Source organism: Ixodes scapularis, unplaced genomic scaffold (genome assembly GCF_016920785.2).
Source record: "Ixodes scapularis isolate PalLabHiFi unplaced genomic scaffold, ASM1692078v2 ptg001158l_1___fragment_3__unscaffolded, whole genome shotgun sequence".
Classification (NCBI taxonomy): Eukaryota; Metazoa; Arthropoda; class Arachnida; order Ixodida; family Ixodidae; genus Ixodes; species Ixodes scapularis.
This window is the reverse complement of record NW_024610108.1, coordinates 4,042,501-4,050,000: the sequence shown is the minus strand read 5'-3', so window position 1 is coordinate 4,050,000 and position 7,500 is coordinate 4,042,501. Positions and strand designations below refer to the sequence as shown.

General features: G+C 45.5%; 1 non-coding gene across 1 annotated transcript in view; it reads right to left on the bottom strand.

Annotated features, from left to right (window-relative positions):
• Positions 1-1,269, bottom strand: part of LOC115312394 — a 1,815-nt gene extending 546 nt beyond the window's left edge. Inside the window, exon 1 of the ribosomal RNA XR_003917198.2 lies at positions 1-1,269. This exon is cut by the window's left edge and continues 546 nt beyond it. This is a non-coding gene — a ribosomal RNA (small subunit ribosomal RNA).
• Between the last annotated feature and the right edge of the window lie 6,231 nt (positions 1,270-7,500).

The window sequence follows — 7,500 nt, the reverse complement described above, 5'->3', positions numbered from 1 at the left end:
ATCAAGAAAGAGCTCTCAATCTGTCAATCCTCCCAGTGTCCGGGCCGGGTAAGTTTTCCCGTGTTGAGTCAAATTAAGCCGCAGGCTCCACTCCTGGTGGTGCCCTTCCGTCAATTCCTTTAAGTTTCAGCTTTGCAACCATACTTCCCCCGGAACCCAAATACTTTGGTTTCCCGGAAGCTGCCCGCCGAGTCATTTGAGTAACTCAGGCGGATCGCTGGTTGGCATCGTTTATGGTTAGAACTAGGGCGGTATCTGATCGCCTTCGAACCTCTAACTTTCGTTCTTGATCAATGAAAACATTCTTGGCAAATGCTTTCGCAGTAGTTCGTCTTGCGACGGTCCAAGAATTTCACCTCGAGCGCCGCAATACGAATGCCCCCGTCTGTCCCTCTTAATCATTATCCTGTATTCCAAAAACCAACAGAACAGAAACAGGATCTTGTTCTATTATTCCATGCACTGTTATTCAGGCGAATCGCCTGCGTTGAGCACTTAATTTTTTCAAAGTAAACGCGCCGGCCAAAGCAAGGCACCTGATGAAGGGAACCAAGCCACGACAGGCATGATGTTCAGCACGGGCCGTAACGTGGTGTCCACGCACTTCCCGCCTGTAACTGAGATCCAACTACGAGCTTTTTAACCGCAGCAACTTTAGTATACGCTATTGGAGCTGGAATTACCGCGGCTGCTGGCACCAGACTTGCCCTCCAATGGATCCTCGTTAAAGGATTTAGAGTGTACTCATTTCAATTACGGGGCCTCAAAAGAGTCCCGTATTGTTATTTTTCGTCACTACCTCCCCGTGCCGGGAGTGGGTAATTTGCGCGCCTGCTGCCTTCCTTGGATGTGGTAGCCGTTTCTCAGGCTCCCTCTCCGGAATCGAACCCTGATTCTCCGTTACCCGTAACAACCATGGTAGGCGCATAACCTACCATCGACAGTTGATAAGGCAGACACTTGAAAGAAACGTCGCCGGCTCGTGGCCGTGCGATCAGCACAAAGTTATCCAGAGTCACCACACAAAACGGACCGAAGCCCGATTGATCTTGGTCTAATAAAAGCACCCGTCGCCCCGAGGGGCTTCGGGCTCACTGCATGTATTAGCTCTAGAATTGCCACAGTTATCCAAGTAGGAAGAAACGATCTAAGGAACCATAACTGATTTAATGAGCCATTCGCGGTTTCGCCTTGTTTCGGCATGTCCTTAGACATGCATGGCTTAATCTTTGAGACAAGCATATGACTACTGGCAGGATCAACCAGGTAATCTTTTCGTGGTGGGTCGCCCAAAACCCTACCAACGCGCGGACGCGGGGCCACCGTCAGGCGCCCCTTACGAACCGCAAACACACACAACGCTTAGGAATTACTTCCAAATCCAAGAAGAAATGAAGCACGTTCGAGCGCGCAGCCGGAATATCCCCGACCGAGGTCGGTACCGACGCGGCAAGAAGCGCATAAATTTCGTTCTCGTCGTAGCAACAGAAAGTCGTACGCCAAAAACATCATTGACGACGCCTTCGCAGCGTTGCCGAGCTTTCAGGTCCCGTGAGGACGCGAGGACGCACCCCGGCCTTCGGTCAGAACGCACTCGTCATTTCACACCGTTCGGTTAGCGCGGACGCTCCGAAACACCCTCCTCTCGCATTCGTTTTCAAGACACAGGTGCACCCGAGAACCGACCCCAACGGCAGACGCCAGAGATCGCAGGTACCTTGCTGTAACGACCATGCGGCGGAGGCAGCGGCCGAGACGGCGACGAAAGGCGTCGGCGACGTCGTCAGACGCCGCTCGCACCAATCGAACGCTCGACAGACCCCACCTCCACATAATAGCACCGATAAGTATAAAGAAGATCCTTCAAGAGCATTCTGTACATAGTTTGTGGTTATCAGTTTCGGTGACTGACTGACTGACTTACTGTCTCTCACTTATGTGGCTCCTCGTTATTCAGTATCATTTATTTGTCCTTCTTTCTTTCTTATTTTTTCCCCTCTCTCTCTCCTTATATATATATATATATATATATATATATATCTATGTATGTATGTTTGTGTGTATATATATATATATATATAAATGTTCTTTTTTTCCTGTCTGCCTCTATGTATACATACATACGTACATACATCCTACCCCTATAAAAAAAATTATTTCTCGCTTTTTATTAAAAACGTGCTGACCCCTGCTTGACTCTGATTACTTCTTTTCGACTTTCAGTTCATGTTAACATGGTCAACAGAAAGTTTATCGACTTTGTTATTACAAAGTAAACCAATATTTACACGGGGCGTTTCATGCGTTTTGAATTGTGTCAGAGCCGAACAATGAGCGCTATAGTAAGTGAGATTGTCACTGCTTTTAATCCGAATGCTCGCGGTATCGCGCGTGTTTACGGCAGGCTTCATAATAGGCAATTTTCTTTCTTTACACTACTCTTCTTTGCTCACTTCATTGTTTCTACCATTGGTTTCGTTTGGAAGGCCCCGCCACTTAGTTCCCAACAAAGTCCTCTCAAGGAACGAAGTGAGAAGCACGGGATTAAGAAAAGAAAAAGATGCGTGTTTTCTAGCGGTTACCCGTGTCGCTTTGCGACACGGGCTTTCTGGCGCTTTCAACTGGGCGAGAGCCGAACAATTTACCCTACTGCACTTGCGACGGGCAGCGCTTTCAAACGGAATACTGGAAATCTCGCTTACTCTTCTGGCAAGTTTGATAGGAGACAAATATTATTCTTTTCACGCGAATTGTTCGCTCTATTTCTAATCTCTCTCTTCCGTGTCCTTGGCATGGAACGCCCGCTTCGTCTCCCACAAAGTACTTCCGAGGAATCAAGTGCAAATCACGCGACTTTAAAATGTGCGTGTTTTCTAGCGGTTACCCGTGTCGCCAGGCGACACGGGCTTTCTGGCGCTTTCAACTGGGCGAGAGCCGAACAATTTACCCTACTGCACTTGCGACGGGCAGCGCTTTCAAACGGAATACTGGAAATCTCGCTTACTTTTCTGGCAAGTTTGATAGGAGACAAATATTATTCTTTTCACGCGAATTGTTCGCTCTATTTCTAATCTCTCTCTTCCGTGTCCTTGGCATGGAACGCCCGCTTCGTCTCCCACAAAGTACTTCCGAGGAATCAAGTGCAAAACACGCGACTTTAAAATGTGCGTGTTTTCTAGCGGTTACCCGTGTCGCGAGGCGACACGGGATTTCTGGCGCTTTCAACTGGGCGAGAGCCGAACAATGTACACTACTGCACTTGCGACGGGCAGCGCTTTCAAACGGAATACTGGAGATGTCGCGTGCTTTACTGCCAAGCTCAATAAGAGACGAATTTCTTTCTTTTCACGGGAATTATTTCCTCTATTTCTAATCTCGCTCTTTCGTTTCATTGGGAAAGAACGCGCGCTTAGTTAGCCGCAAAGCAGTCTGAATTAATCACGTCCAAAGTACAGAATTTTACAATATATAGTGTTTTTACCGGTTGACCGCGTCAGAAAGCGTACCTTTCCGACGAGGTCTGTGTCGCTTTGACGTGAGCGGGAGCAAGGCGATTTGGGCTAGTGCACGCAAGATTGGCAGCGCTTCAAATTCCAGTACTGTAGATATTGCGTGCATTTTTTACACGCTTGAGGATGTGGGATTTTCTTTCTTGTGACGTGACCCGTTTGTCAAATTGTGTCTCGCTTTTTGGTATCGTTTAAGAAGCCCGTCCGCTTACAATCCTAAAAAAGAAAAAAAAAAAAGAAATTAGTAAAGAAAGACGCCCATACTTTTTTGTTGCTCTTTCTTTTATTATCTGCGCAGGATTTTAATTTGTGTAAGTTTTGTTTACCGTCCCGACTACGTAGGCGTTCGTACATGCCCGTCCTCGCGCCTCGAATTGTGTGCGAGCGAAATCAATCTCCCCAAGCTAGCTTCATAAATTGCTCGAAAATCGAACGTGAGGAAAGCCAGAGATACGTGGTTTTCACAGGTCGTGCAAGATTAATCCATAAAGTGCGATATTGGTATATATATATATACATACATACATACACATACATGATTTCTGCGACAAATAGGAAGACAAAAAGACCATGTTCAAGCATAATATAGGAACATTGACACTTTGCACACACAAGGGAGGTCAAATGGCAGGTTTTTCTTCCTTGTGCAGGAAACTTTATTGCAATGTCAGAAGGGAAGTTCCACTCTAGAATTGTGCGCTCAATAAAGGAGGAAAGGAAATGCACTTGAAAACCTTCACAGTTCAAGTAAGAAAACATTTCGAAACGACAGTTTGTTTTCTTGCAGGGAGGAGAAGAGGGGAGAGAGGGAGGGAGGGAGGGAGGGAGGGAAGGAAGGAAGGAAGGGGGGGGGGGGTGCCATGCACGGTGAAGACCAGAGTGTCGAACCGAAAACCGAAGCGAACGAAAAACCGGAACCGAGGAGTTAGTTTCAGCCGAACCGAAACTGACCCGCCAACTTGGAACTGTACGGAAGAAAATATAACTGTCTATTAGTCTGACGATGAATAGAAGTACAAGGGTGTACGGCAGGGATAGCTGAAAAAAAAAAGGCTCTATGGACTTGGAGCGGCAGCCCAAAGTCGATGACGACGAAAAGAAAGCACACAGTTTCGGAAAACAGGCGGTAAGAAAGCGACAAATTAAGTAGCCGTCATGTCGAGTTGATTGCTCAGCTCTATTTAAGATGAAGGAAAAAAAAAAGTAGCACAATTGATGCTTACTTGCTAAATTGAATCAACCATTATCTTGTAAAGAAAAAAAACCTCAAATGCCAATCACCTGTATTTTAGGCGACCCAACAGACTGATAACTTTTAAATTCAGGCTAAAATATAACACAAAAAAAAAAAAAACAAGGAAAGACAGATATGTATGTAGCTTGTCATTTACTGCTCCATCAAATTTAAATAAAGCAATTTATTTCTCGGCACCTGAAAATAAGCGAACCCTACAAATGAATGGAAAGATACCCGTTTGCACTCTTGAAATAGTGCCTATTACGAAAAGAAGCACCAGGTAAATATAATATCACTTTAGCTTCTTCTTTTTCTTTTTAATACGGTACGCTGTTGGTTCATCTTAGTAAAATATATAAAATAGCGCAAAAAAGACGAGGACAAGGAGTATACAGGACAGGCACTCACTTTCAACTAGTTTTATCCAGGAAAAGTAAACATACATATATAGCTTTTATTCACGATAAGTGCCGAGGGCAGCCGAGAAGGCGGCAATAGCCCCGGATGGTTTGATCGTGCTGGGAGACACCAGCATCCCAGCTCAAATATCTTCTACCCTTAAGAATATGTGCTGCTTTGCCTGTCGTGTGTATATACATGTTCACTTTTCCTGAATGAAATTAGTTCAACATCAGCGCCTGTCCTGTATACCTCTTGTTCTTCTATTTGTTGTGCTATTTTAATGTCCTACATTACTTTTGTGCTCCCGCAAATCGAAGCAAACCAATAAAAAATTCGGTTCGACACTCTGGTGGAAACTAAAAGCTTAGAAAGAAAGAGGAAAAAAAGAAAAAGGAAAACATTTCTACAATAATGATAAGCAGGAGGAGGAGGAGGAGAACAAGAAGGCTAATAATGTGGAAAAAAAAGACACGACCCAAATAAATCAATACAAAGGATGGTATAAGTCATGCATACTTACCACATGTAAAATTAATTAAAAAAAAAAATTAGAAAACAAAAATGTGTATTTATATATATATATATATATATTTTTTTTTTCTTTTATCCAGAGGCTTTGGCGCACGCACAGCACTGCACTGCACTGCACTGCACTGCACTGCACAACACAACACAACGACAGACTTTCCACAAACACACCACTGCGTACGAGGACACGACCACGTAGAGCTGCACGAAAACAAGCGCCGTAACTTAATAAAAAAAAATAAAAAAATCCTTTCACTGGACGGACGGCACAAGAACGGAAACTGCTCAAAGAGCACACACACACACGACACATATTAATGAATTAATAAGGGGCACAAGTAGAACGTAGGACACGGCACCCACACCAGAGGCCTTGCACAAGCACAGCACTGAGCACTGAGCACTGAGCAGCAGGTCACAGGACAGAAATGACGTCCACGCTGAGTAGGCCGAAGGCAGGGAATTACGGACGCACGCGAGGTCACCCACAGGCACTTTCACCGGAACCACGCCACAACACCACGCTGCAGAGCGCGCACTGCAAAGCGAAACCATGCGCTCACCTTCGGAAAGCACGGAGGGCGGGCGGCACAGAGAAGCAAAAAGACGTCAAAAGCACATCGCGATGAAGCGGCGGCGAATGAACACTACTCACTGGTGGAAATGGATATCTCCTCAAGCGAAAACATGCAATGAACACGCATGGTTTAAGATGCACGTGGGAGACGCGCACACTTTCAGAAACCAGGTACGCCAACGCACGCGGGCAATAAGACGGACAAAACGCGTCGAAAATACATCGCGTGCAAGCAGCGCCGACTGCATACTACTCACGGTTGCAAAGGTTTCTTACAAGTTTGCACTCCAGAATCTTAACGCGTTGGAAAGCGTCCGAGCTCACCAAGAACCAAGAACTATCACTCCGCAGGAACAACGCAAAACAAAAGCAAAAAAAAAAAATAATAATAAAAAAAAAAAAAGTGTAGGAGACCGCTAGATAGATGAAAACACCGTCATACTTTGTAAACAGAATTTGGAAAATAAGTAGCGCCGCCACGTGGTCGGCGCCCAAATAGATGCGGAGGCGCGCCTAAATTGTTTAAATATTTGCTGTTTATATGACGAGACGACGTAATGTAAAATCAAATCAATTAATTTAAACAAAAAGTAAAAACTAAAAAAAAAAAATTAAAAACAAATGAATGAATAGTGGCGTCATCTAACGAACCTAAAGCAAGGCTCCGGTTTTCGAGCCGTTAACTGCGCAGCGCCATCTGGTTTGGATGGTAAAAGAAACAAAATACGCAAGTGACAATGCTACGCGAGAGTCGGATGGTTGTTTTTAGCGAATCGGGGAAGTACGCTGGCGTTGTGCTTGTTTACGTGAGCGAAGCGAACGCGAGGGGTGGCTGGACCGTCGCGACGAAGTCCCGACGAGTACACGCGTCCCTAATGGTTCAACAAAGAAGAAAACTCGAGGAGCGAACACACTTCCGCCATGTGCAAGCAACGTGAAGGCAAGGACACTCGAGAGAGGCACACAGTTTCGTTTTCGTTGGCTCTGCAGCGTCAAAGCCAGCCTTCCTTCCTTCGACGTGCAGCTTTCGTTCACCGGCATGGTCTTGGTGGATGGATTACGTCCCCACACTTGTGAGTGAGGTGAACACCTGTCCAGAGTTCCGAGTGACACCGAGCTGTTGAAAACGAGGGACCTGTTGACCAAGTGAAATTGAGGATACTGCACGACATTTCGATGTCGCTTGCTATGCATGCAGAAAATAAAAGCGCCACGAAAAATGTTGTTTGCTTCTCCTCTTTTTCTTC